Here is a 12,621-nt window from a genome sequence, read left to right on the forward strand (position 1 = left end):
GGTTTTTGTGTTTTTTGTATGTTTTCTTGCTTGGTTGCAAGTTGGGGGTGCAGCCCTCCTAGTACTGAGACTGAACAGCTGATTGCGTCTCACCTTGCTGTGTATTTTATCTGGGACACAGCTAACCACTTGCCACCATCCATATTGGAGTTCTGACATGACACAAGTCAGGTATTGATAATGTTTTTAACTTCAGTAGGTTAGGGACTGTCTCAGATGGGTACACCGTGACGAGGTGAGACAGCTTTTTACCTTTTTGCAAAAATGTATACACTAAGTACCCTGTTATTAAGCACTTGCAATTTATTTATTTATATTCAGGGTATTTTTCATACTATTTTTCTCCTTGGTTTTTTCAAGGCACAGACTGGTACAGGAGGATAGAGGTCCCTGCCCGCGAGGGCTCACAGTCTACAAGGGATAGGTGAGGATACAGTAGGTTAGGGTAGAGCTGGTTGTACGGCGTTATATCAGACTGAGAGTTACGGCAGGTTGTAGGCTTGTCGGAAGAGGTGGGTCTTCAGGTTCCTTTTGAAGCTTGTCAAGGTAGGCAAGAGTCTGATATATTGTGGCAAAGCATTCCAGAGTATTGGGGAGGCACTGGAGAAATCTTGGATGCGATGGTGGGAAGAGGAGATGAGAGGGGAGCAGAGAAGGAGATCTTGTGATGATCGAAGGTTACGTACAGGTAAGTACTGGGAGACTAGGTCACAGATGTAGGTAGGAGACAGGTTGTGGATGGCTTGATATGTCATGGTTAGTATTTTGAACTGGAGTCGTTGGGCAATGGGAAGCCAGTGGAGGGATTGGCAGAGAGGAGAGGTCGGGGACTAGCGGGGGTGACAGGTGGATTAGCTGAGTGATCATACATCGTTCTCTAATTTTGATCTCTAGTGTACTTAGCAACACTGTTCTACACATTTTATTTGTTAAATGTGGCCCTTTAATTTTTAGTTTATTTTTTTGCCAAAAAATGTGCCATGCCATCTATAAAAAATCAAAGCTAATTATCAGTGACTTTCATTTTATTTCATTGATTTTCTGCCAGTAATAATAATAATAATGTTTATTTCTATAGCGCCAACATATTCCGCAGCACTTTACAAATCAGGTATTCCAGTTACATTATTTGAAGTTACGGTATATGGTCTACAAATATGGCACATGGTTTGTGGTCTAAATATTTAGCCACATATACAATATTTGTATATATTATTTATATATATTATTTCAAAGTTACTTCTTTATTAACTTAGGCCACTCTGATTATGAAATTTACGTTTTGAGGATTTTTTTTTGTTTCAAATTGCTGCTTTGATTTATCGCAGTTACTTTATTTTAATAAAAAAAATCCTACAAAAGAAAACATCTCATGGAACAAATCTAGCATAGTCCCAATTATTCATGCTTCAATAAAGGCACCTGATTTGATCAATACTTGCTATGCAGCACTGGGCACTTTTCAATTAAAGCCACTATTTGGTGTATTGAAGCTTTAGTAACATAAACAAAGATAGAGATGGTAAAGGATTAGCAATGACAAGGTTCAATGCTGGTAATGTGAAAGGGTGAATTGCAATTATTTGTTCAAACATAGTTGAAAGGAGTTTTAAAACTTTTAATTCTAAACAAACATTTGGCAGATTGAGAATGAAAGAATGTCATGTGTACTAATTTAAGGCTGACCTTTCATTCTGAAATTTAGCTGTATTATATATTTAATCAAAATTTGATATTTTATGACCTTTTGTTATATTATACTTTAGAAGGTATTCATATATTCCTTCCATCATTTCTTTATTTCACTTTGCTTTGTCTTAAAGATAATAGATTAAATATAGAAATATTAACAGTTAACAGGTGGAAAAGAGATATTATATCGAAAATATTAAGGTTAGGTTCCCACAATGAGTTTTTGACATTGCGTATTTTTGATGCAAAAAAACCGCAGCACCTTCCAGTTACAGGACCAGCAAAGTGGCTGCGATTTATAGAAATCTCATGCCCACTGAGCTTATTTTTTACTCAGTGTAAAATTAACTGAAGTGTGTCTTTGAAATCTGCAACTTGATGCAGATTATACATAATCTGCATCAAGAGAATACCAAGAGTGTGCAAAGCAGTAACCAAAGCAAAAGGTGGCTACTTTGAAGAACCTAGAATATAAGAAATATTTTCAGTTGTTTCACACTTTTTTAAGTATTTCATTCCACATGTGTTAATTCATAGTTTTGATGCCTTCAATGTGAATCTACAATTTTCAGAGTCATGAAAATAAAGAAAACTCTTTGAATGAGAAGGTGTGTCCAAACTTTTGGTCAGTACTGTATATAAGTCCTCCACACAGAGAAGTATGCTGACTGTATGAATGAGGTGTAAGCTTTTTTTACCTTACCAATAGTCTTGGTTTAATCAGATTTCCATTTCTTTTTGGAGTGTGAGAATAGCTTATGACTCCGACAGGTTAGACTATATGTATCAGAAAGCATTGTATGGACAGTAGATGCATAGTTTTTTGTATGTAGCCTATCATATAAGGCTCTCAAGCAAAGTACTCTCCATAGCTCCATATAGCCTTAAAAGGCATATGAAATGATGGGACAACCCATTAGTAAGGATGAGTGAACCCAAACTGTAAAGTTCAGTGTCCGTACCAAACACCTTGTGTTCAGTCCTGAACATAAACATTTGACTTTACGTCTGGTTCCTGTTCGGGTTTGTCATCTGAATAAAGCTTGTTGAAAGGTTTCAGAGCAGTCAATCAGCAAGCTTTTAGGTTGTGGGAACTTCCAGAGACATCTCAGCCATGCTAAGTATTTGCATGGCTGTGATTGGTGAGAGAAATCACTGAAAAAAATGACATTCGCTACAAATGGAAATTAAATGGTAGTAAGGGTAGGATGATTATACATACCATGTTTCCCGGAGGGTCACACTGCAGTCAGACTCTTCCCCTGCCCACCCTCTGTGCTAGTGTCTGTAATTGGTTGCAGGGAAGGGAGGAGGTAATGTGGAATATGATGGGATGGAATTGAGGTAATGGGGATAAGGGCTCCTGTACTGACCGTTAGGCTAGGGGGGCCCTAGCTATCCCTGATCCCAGAATTACTTCTGCAGGTAGGGATGTCTGGGCTGCCACCCTGGCCCTGCTCCTAACCAACCCTGATCTTGTACCCCCTCTCACCACCCAAAGGATGGGACCATGACCAGAGAGGTAACCCCCACACAAAATAGACAAACAGGGGGAAAAAACAAAAATCAGTCTGATTGCACCCAAACATGGAGCTATATGAGAAAAATTTTGGTAACGGGGAACAAACCAAAGCAGGGAAGAAAATACAAGACAAAGGGTATCTCCACAACAACAGAAATCATACAGCAAGACTTGCACCAGTGAAAGACTCCCTTTCTCCACAGCAGACCTTGGTAGAACTGATTCTATCAACTGCAAGGAAGAAGTGGCTAATGGGCCTTTTTAAAGAGGCGGGGAGTGGCCAGAAAAGGCTACAGCTGAGCTTCAACTAAACAACCTGCAGCAAGGGAAAACTAACATTAACCCTTGCTGCACTAACAGAAAGTAAAGTCCATTTAATATCAGCCTCCAGAATAGGGAAAAAGTCAAATAGAAGAACCATCAAAAATCTCTCACGCCAAGACATAAACGTGACAAGACTGCTATACATTTCCCCACCGTGTGAACACATCTATGATTGCTTTAAAGTCAGTTTGTTGTATAGTACTGTAAAAATAAATAATGACTAAAAAAATTTAACATATGCTTCTGCAATATTTTGAAAGCCAGCCCAGATTAGTAAAGGGAGCTGTCTATGAGACCCCAGCATTACTAATCCTGTAAGTGAAAATAAATAAAACAAACACAGAAAAAATCCTTTATTTGAAATAAAATACACACACCCTCTTTCACCCCTTTACTAACCCCCCAAAACACCCTTGCAGATCTGACGTAATCCATACCAAGTCCCTCGACAATCCTCAGCTCTGCTCTATCTGGAACCTGCAGAGAGAGAAAATATGTCTGCTCTCAGCAGGCTCTGGGAATCACTAATAGCAGTCAGGGGGACCCAGCTGTGAGAAGGTGACATCACTCAGTTCAGCAGAGGTAACATTCGGGCTGTCCTGCTGCTCTCAGTGAAAGTGCTTCCAGACTGTCGGATTGCGGGTCATGACTGTGTGGCGTCACCTGCTCACAGCTGGATTTTTTTTAATGTTTTTTTTCACTTACAGGACTAGGAATGGGGAGTTTCATTGACAACTCCCATTATTAATCTAATGCTTGATGGCAGCTGTCATTTGTTGACAAATCACAGTTGTAATTAACCCCTAATATTACCCTGATTGTTACTGAACTAGGGCAATCAAGATGAGCCAGGTAAAGCACCAGGATTGGCATATCTAATGTGATACGCCAATTTTGGGCAGTTACAGGCTGGTATTTTTAGGCTGAGGGGAAATATCAATGGCTCCTCCCATCCTGATAATACCAGCCCCCACCTGTCTGCTTTATCATGGCTGGATATCAAAACTGGAGGGTCCCTACATCTAGTTTTTCCTTTATTTTCTCTATTTTGATATCCAGTCATGGTAAATGTCACATGTAAGGGCTGCAGCTTGTAGATGTTGTTTTACCCACGCTGGCTATCAAGATATTGTGGGAGCCTACGTAATTTTTTCATTTTTATTTATTTATTTATTTTTACAATGCTATAGATCAAACTGACTGCAATCAATCACAGTTGCGGACACAGGGTGGGGGTGTGTGTAGCAATCAACAACCAATCACAGACACTGGCACAGAGGGTTGGTGAGGGAAGCAGTGAATATTCATGAACCTTAATTAGCGAGCCCAGAAAAGAGTCTGACTGCAGTGTGATCCTACAGGAAACTCAGTGTATATATAACTATTCTGCTCTGACTACCATTTAACTTCCATTTGCAGCCTCTTAGTGATTACTCCTCAATGTCAAGCAGCAGCTGCAAAAACAAACAAGATTTTAGGGTGTATAAAAAGAGAGATAGGATCCTATGATGCCAACGTATTGTTACTAGAGTTGAGCGCGGTTCGTGGTTCGTGGTTCTCCAGTTCTAGGCTCGAGTGATTTTTGGGCTGTTCGAGATCGAACTAGAACTCGAACTTTTTGCTAAAAGCTCGATAGTTCTAGATACGTTCGAGAACGGTTCTAGCAGCAAAAAGCAGGGCTTTTTACAGCTACAGTGAGCAGGAGCCATCGCTGGCAGCCTGCCACAAGCTGGTAACCAAGATAAACATCGGGTATCCAAGCAAAGCGCTTTGGTTAGTAACCCGATGTTTATCTTAGTTACGTGCAGGAAGCCCACACTTTCCCGCTCAGCTCACTCAACCCCCTCCTGCCCGCGGCATGTACACATACATACACATACACAAACACACACACACACACACATCCACCCCCCCCCCCCGCCCGCCCGCCCGCTCGCTCGCTCGCTCGGCTTACCTGCGGTGATGAAGTCCCGCCATCCCGACCTCAGCGCTGTCACTGTCCTCCATGGCCGCCGCTTGTCACATCACCTATCGCTTCCGACCCGAGACTGACACTGGCGGTGACGTCACGAACCTCTCGCGATACTTGATGTGAAGGCGCCGGTCATTGACCTCAGTGACAGGGGCTGTCAGTGTGCTGGAGATCAGCGCAGGTAATGTACCTCACTGACAGCAGCACTTGTCACCCCCCTGCAGTGACCTGGGCTGACCCATTGATGTTAGCTCAGGTCACTGCACTGCTCTCCCAGCCAATGGGGAACATCCTGCTCTTCATTGACTGGGACAGTGTGCATCGTCATGGCAACCCCTTGGATTACACCAGACCTGGATTTGTTTTTCAATCTAATAAATTGGTTAAAGAGGGAATGTTTTGGGGGAGTGTTTTTTCAAATAAAAATGTGTTTGTCGTGTATTTTTTTTTTATTACTGACTGGGTTGGTGATGTCGGGTATCTGATAGACGCCTGACCTCACCAACCCCAGGGCTTGATGCCAGGTGACATTACACATCTGGTATTAACCCCAAATATTACCCCGTTTGCCACCGCACCAGGGCGCGGGATGAGCTGGGGCGAAGCACCAGGATTGGCGCATCTAATGGATGCGCCACTTCTGGGGCGGCTGCGGCCTGCTATTTTTAGGCTGGGGAGATTCCAATAACCATGGACCTCCCTAGTCTGAGAATATCAGGCCCCAGCTGTCTGCTTTACCTTGGCTGGTGATCCAATTTTGGGGGACCCCTACGTGTTTTTTTTTTTAATTATTTATTTAATTTAAAATAACAGCGTGGGGTGCCCTCAGTTTTGGAATACCAGCCAAGGTGAGGTTGCCAGCTGTGGTCTGCAGGCTGCAGCCGTCTGCTTTACCCTAGCTGGCTACAAAACTAGGGGGAACCCTATGTCATTTTTTTTTCATTTTTTTGGCTAAATACAAAGCTAAGCACCCCTTAGTGCCACATGAAAGGTACCAAAGGGTGTTCCACTTTTTCTCCATTTTTTTCTCCACTTTCTCTCCACTTTTTCTCCACTTTTTCTCCATTTTTTTCTCCACTTATTCTCCACTTTTTCTCCTCTTATTCTCCACTTTTTCTCCACTTTTTCTCCACTTTTTCTCCTCTTATTCTCCACTTTTTCTCCACTTTTTCTCCACTTTTTCTCCATTTTTTTCTCCACTTTCTCCACTTTTTCTCCACTTTTTTCTCCACTTTTTCTCCTCTTATGCTCCACTTTTTCTCCTCTTAATCTCCACTTTTTCTCCACTTTTTCTCCACTTTTTCTCCACTTTTTTCTCCACTTTTTCTCCTCTTGTGCTCCACTTTTTCTCCACTTTTTCTCCACTTTTTCTCCACTTTTTCTCCTCTTAATCTCCACTTTTTCTCCTCTTATGCTCCACTTTTTCTCCACTTTTTCTCCACTTTTTCTCCACGTTTTCTCCACTTTTTTCTCCACTTTTTCTCCTCTTATGCTCCACTTTTTCTCCACTTTTTCTCCACTTTTTCTCCACTTTTTCTCCACGTTTTCTCCACGTTTTCTCCACTTTTTTCTCCACTTTTTCTCCTCTTATGCTCCACTTTTTCTCCACTTTTTCTCCACTTTTTCTCCTCTTAATCTCCACTTTTTCTCCACTTTTTCTCCACTTTTTCTCCACTTTTTCTCCACTTTTTTCTCCACTTTTTCTCCACTTTTTCTCCTCTTATGCTCCACTTTTTCTCCACTTTTTCTCCCCTTTTTCTCCACTTTTTCTCTTCTTATGCTCCACTTTTTCTCCACTTTTTCTCCTCTTATGCTCCACTTTTTCTCCACTTTTTCTCCACTTTTTTCTCCACTTTTTCTCCTCTTATGCTCCACTTTTTCTCCACTTTTTCTCCACTTTTTCTCCACTTTTTCTCCTCTTATGCTCCACTTTTTCTCCACTTTTTCTCCACTTTTTCTCCATTTTTTTCTCCACTTATTCTCCACTTTTTCTCCTCTTATTCTCCACTTTTTCTCCACTTTTTCTCCACTTTTTCTCCTCTTATTCTCCACTTTTTCTCCACTTTTTCTCCATTTTTTTCTCCACTTTCTCCACTTTTTCTCCACTTTTTTCTCCACTTTTTCTCCTCTTATGCTCCACTTTTTCTCCTCTTAATCTCCACTTTTTCTCCACTTTTTCTCCACTTTTTCTCCACTTTTTTCTCCACTTTTTCTCCTCTTATGCTCCACTTTTTCTCCACTTTTTCTCCACTTTTTCTCCACTTTTTCTCCTCTTAATCTCCACTTTTTCTCCTCTTATGCTCCACTTTTTCTCCACTTTTTCTCCACTTTTTCTCCACGTTTTCTCCACTTTTTTCTCCACTTTTTCTCCTCTTATGCTCCACTTTTTCTCCACTTTTTCTCCACTTTTTCTCCACGTTTTCTCCACGTTTTCTCCACTTTTTTCTCCACTTTTTCTCCTCTTATGCTCCACTTTTTCTCCACTTTTTCTCCTCTTAATCTCCACTTTTTCTCCACTTTTTCTCCACTTTTTCTCCACTTTTTCTCCTCTTATGCTCCACTTTTTCTCCACTTTTTCTCCACTTTTTCTCCACTTTTTCTCCTCTTATGCTCCACTTTTTCTCCACTTTTTCTCCACTTTTTCTCCTCTTATGCTCCACTTTTTCTCCACTTTTTCTCCACTTTTTTCTCCACTTTTTCTCCTCTTATGCTCCACTTTTTCTCCACTTTTTCTCCACTTTTTCTCCACTTTTTCTCCTCTTATGCTCCACTTTTTCTCCACTTTTTCTCCACTTTTTCTCCATTTTTTTCTCCACTTATTCTCCACTTTTTCTCCTCTTATTCTCCACTTTTTCTCCACTTTTTCTCCACTTTTTCTCCTCTTATTCTCCACTTTTTCTCCACTTTTTCTCCACTTTTTCTCCATTTTTTTCTCCACTTTCTCCACTTTTTCTCCACTTTTTTCTCCACTTTTTCTCCTCTTATGCTCCACTTTTTCTCCTCTTAATCTCCACTTTTTCTCCACTTTTTCTCCACTTTTTCTCCACTTTTTTCTCCACTTTTTCTCCTCTTATGCTCCACTTTTTCTCCACTTTTTCTCCATTTTTTTCTCCACTTTCTCCACTTTTTCTCCACTTTTTTCTCCACTTTTTCTCCTCTTATGCTCCACTTTTTCTCCTCTTAATCTCCACTTTTTCTCCACTTTTTCTCCACTTTTTCTCCACTTTTTTCTCCACTTTTTCTCCTCTTATGCTCCACTTTTTCTCCACTTTTTCTCCACTTTTTCTCCACTTTTTCTCCTCTTAATCTCCACTTTTTCTCCTCTTATGCTCCACTTTTTCTCCACTTTTTCTCCACGTTTTCTCCATTTTTTTCTCCACTTTTTCTCCTCTTATGCTCCACTTTTTCTCCACTTTTTCTCCACTTTTTCTCCACTTTTTCTCCACGTTTTCTCCACGTTTTCTCCACTTTTTTCTCCACTTTTTCTCCTCTTATGCTCCACTTTTTCTCCACTTTTTCTCCACTTTTTCTCCTCTTAATCTCCACTTTTTCTCCACTTTTTCTCCACTTTTTCTCCACTTTTTCCTCCACTTTTTCTCCACTTTTTCTCCTCTTATGCTCCACTTTTTCTCCACTTTTTCTCCACTTTTTCTCCACTTTTTCTCCTCTTATGCTCCACTTTTTCTCCACTTTTTCTCCACTTTTTCTCCTCTTATGCTCCACTTTTTCTCCACTTTTTCTCCACTTTTTTCTCCACTTTTTCTCCTCTTATGCTCCACTTTTTCTCCACTTTTTCTCCACTTTTTCTCCACTTTTTCTCCTCTTATGCTCCACTTTTTCTCCACTTTTTCTCCACTTTTTCTCCATTTTTTTCTCCACTTATTCTCCACTTTTTCTCCTCTTATTCTCCACTTTTTCTCCACTTTTTCTCCACTTTTTCTCCTCTTATTCTCCACTTTTTCTCCACTTTTTCTCCACTTTTTCTCCATTTTTTTCTCCACTTTCTCCACTTTTTCTCCACTTTTTTCTCCACTTTTTCTCCTCTTATGCTCCACTTTTTCTCCTCTTAATCTCCACTTTTTCTCCACTTTTTCTCCACTTTTTCTCCACTTTTTTCTCCACTTTTTCTCCTCTTATGCTCCACTTTTTCTCCACTTTTTCTCCACTTTTTCTCCACTTTTTCTCCACTTTTTCTCCTCTTAATCTCCACTTTTTCTCCTCTTATGCTCCACTTTTTCTCCACTTTTTCTCCACTTTTTCTCCACGTTTTCTCCACTTTTTTCTCCACTTTTTCTCCTCTTATGCTCCACTTTTTCTCCACTTTTTCTCCACTTTTTCTCCACGTTTTCTCCACGTTTTCTCCACTTTTTTCTCCACTTTTTCTCCTCTTATGCTCCACTTTTTCTCCACTTTTTCTCCTCTTATGCTCCACTTTTTCTCCACTTTTTCTCCACTTTTTTCTCCACTTTTTCTCCTCTTATGCTCCACTTTTTCTCCACTTTTTCTCCACTTTTTCTCCACTTTTTCTCCTCTTATGCTCCACTTTTTCTCCACTTTTTCTCCACTTTTTCTCCATTTTTTTCTCCACTTATTCTCCACTTTTTCTCCTCTTATTCTCCACTTTTTCTCCACTTTTTCTCCACTTTTTCTCCTCTTATTCTCCACTTTTTCTCCACTTTTTCTCCACTTTTTCTCCATTTTTTTCTCCACTTTCTCCACTTTTTCTCCACTTTTTTCTCCACTTTTTCTCCTCTTATGCTCCACTTTTTCTCCTCTTAATCTCCACTTTTTCTCCACTTTTTCTCCACTTTTTTCTCCACTTTTTCTCCTCTTATGCTCCACTTTTTCTCCACTTTTTCTCCACTTTTTCTCCACTTTTTCTCCACTTTTTCTCCTCTTAATCTCCACTTTTTCTCCTCTTATGCTCCACTTTTTCTCCACTTTTTCTCCACTTTTTCTCCTCTTATGCTCCACTTTTTCTCCACTTTTTCTCCTCTTAATCTCCACTTTTTCTCCTCTTATGCTCCACTTTTTCTCCACTTTTTCTCCACTTTTTCTCCTCTTATGCTCCACTTTTTCTCCACTTTTTCTCCTCTTATGCTCCACTTTTTCTCCACTTTTTCTCCACTTTTTTCTCCACTTTTTCTCCTCTTAATCTCCACTTTTTCTCCACTTTTTCTCCACTTTTTCTCCACTTTTTCTCCACTTTTTCTCCACTTTTTTCTCCACTTTTTCTCCACTTTTTCTCCTCTTATGTTCCACTTATTCTCCACTTTTTCTCCACTTTTTCTCTACTTTTTCTATGGTCGGTCTACCCATTAGCTCTGCCATGCATAGTGTAGCTCTACACCTACTGCACATGTTACTTTATGATTGACATCTCTTTCGTACCAGAGCTGTCTAAGTCTACTCTGACCCCATATTTGTCATTACTATATTGTCCTTGTACTGTATTATGACATTTGTATCATGTGTTTCATTTCTTGCTGTGTTGCAATTTTTTTGCTGCATCCCAATTGTACCTCTACATTGTTCGAGTTTATGTTATTGTTCTCTCACTCTTATGTGATACTGATTATTGTCATTTTTCATGATTACATGCAGATAAGTCCAATCTGACGAAGGCTCAGGCCGAAACGTCATTTGTAACTTGTTTTGGACAAAAACATATATGCTTATGAAAAAAAAAATGTTCTTAATACGGACCAATAAAGAGTGATTTTGCATTACTATCCATTGTGACTTACTGACTTAGTCTGGGAGATATAGAGTGCCGAGGTTACTCACTAATTTTATCTATTATTACCTCTGAGCACCTATATACCAGTGAGCAGAGCTTCCTCTACAGTAGTTCTCCTGATTAGGCATGCCCTTACCTCATGAGCAGGGCATTGCAGCTTTGGTAGCAACCATTACGACATGGACTCTGCTGCTGTGGACCCGGGGAGAGTGAGTGCAGATTCATTGCACCCACACTCCTCACATGAAGGGTCCGCACTCCTAGAAAATGGGGGATGCGTTCCCTGAGTGTCTCCCCCCCATATTCTAGACGGTCCAGAGTCGTCGTGGGACCCCTTTATTTTTTTTCTTACAATAAATTGGTGAAAGAGGAAATGTTTTGGGGACTGTTTTTTCAAATAAATTTCTTTTGTCGATTTTTTGTTTTTGTTAGTACTGACAGTTTATGATGTTGGGTATCTAATAGATGCCATGACATCACAAACTGCTGGGCTTGATCTCAGGTGACTTTACAGCTAGTATCAACCCGATTTATTACCCCGTTTGCCACTGCACCAGGGCACGGGATGAGCTGGGGTGAAGCGCCAGGATTGGCGCATCTAGTGGATGCGCCACGTCTGGGGTGCCTGCGGCCTGCTATTTTTAGGCTGTGAAGGCCCAATAACTATGGACCTTCCCACCCTGAGAATACCAGACCACAGCTGTCCGCTTTACCTTGGCTGGTGATCCAATTTGGGGGGTCCCCTACTTTTATTGTGTAATTATTAATATTTATAAAATAATTATAAAAAAGAGCCTGAGGGGACCTCCACATTGGATCCCCAACCACGGTAAAGCTGCCAGCTGTGGTTTTCAGGCTACAGCCGTCTGCTTTACCCTAGCTGGCTATCAAAAATGGGGGGACCCAACGTAATTTTTTTTTTTTAACTATTTTTTAAATAGAAAAAATTAATGGGCTTCCCTGTATTTTGATTGCCAACCAAGGTAACGGCAGGCAGATGGGGGTGGCAACCCATAGCTGTCTGCTTTATCTGCGCTGAGAATCAAAAATACCGCGGAGCGCTACGTCATTTTTTTAAAGATTTATTTTTACAGCACTGTGATGTCCAGCAATCAAAATACAGGGAAGCCCATTTTATTTTTAGTTATTTAAATAAATAATTAAAAAAAATATATGTTAGCTCCCACTGCATTTTTTGTATTGCTAGCTAAGGGTAATCCAAGCAGCTACTGGCTGCTAACCCCCACTGCTTGGTGTTACCTTCACTGGCAATGGAAAATCCAGGGAAGCATTTTTTTTTTTTTTGCCAAAAAGCTACAAAAAAAGGACGTGAGCTTCGCCATATTTTTGTATGCTAGCCAGGTATAGCAG

The sequence above is a fragment of the Anomaloglossus baeobatrachus genome, chromosome 6 (genome assembly GCF_048569485.1).
Source record: "Anomaloglossus baeobatrachus isolate aAnoBae1 chromosome 6, aAnoBae1.hap1, whole genome shotgun sequence".
NCBI lineage: Eukaryota > Metazoa > Chordata > Amphibia > Anura > Aromobatidae > Anomaloglossus > Anomaloglossus baeobatrachus.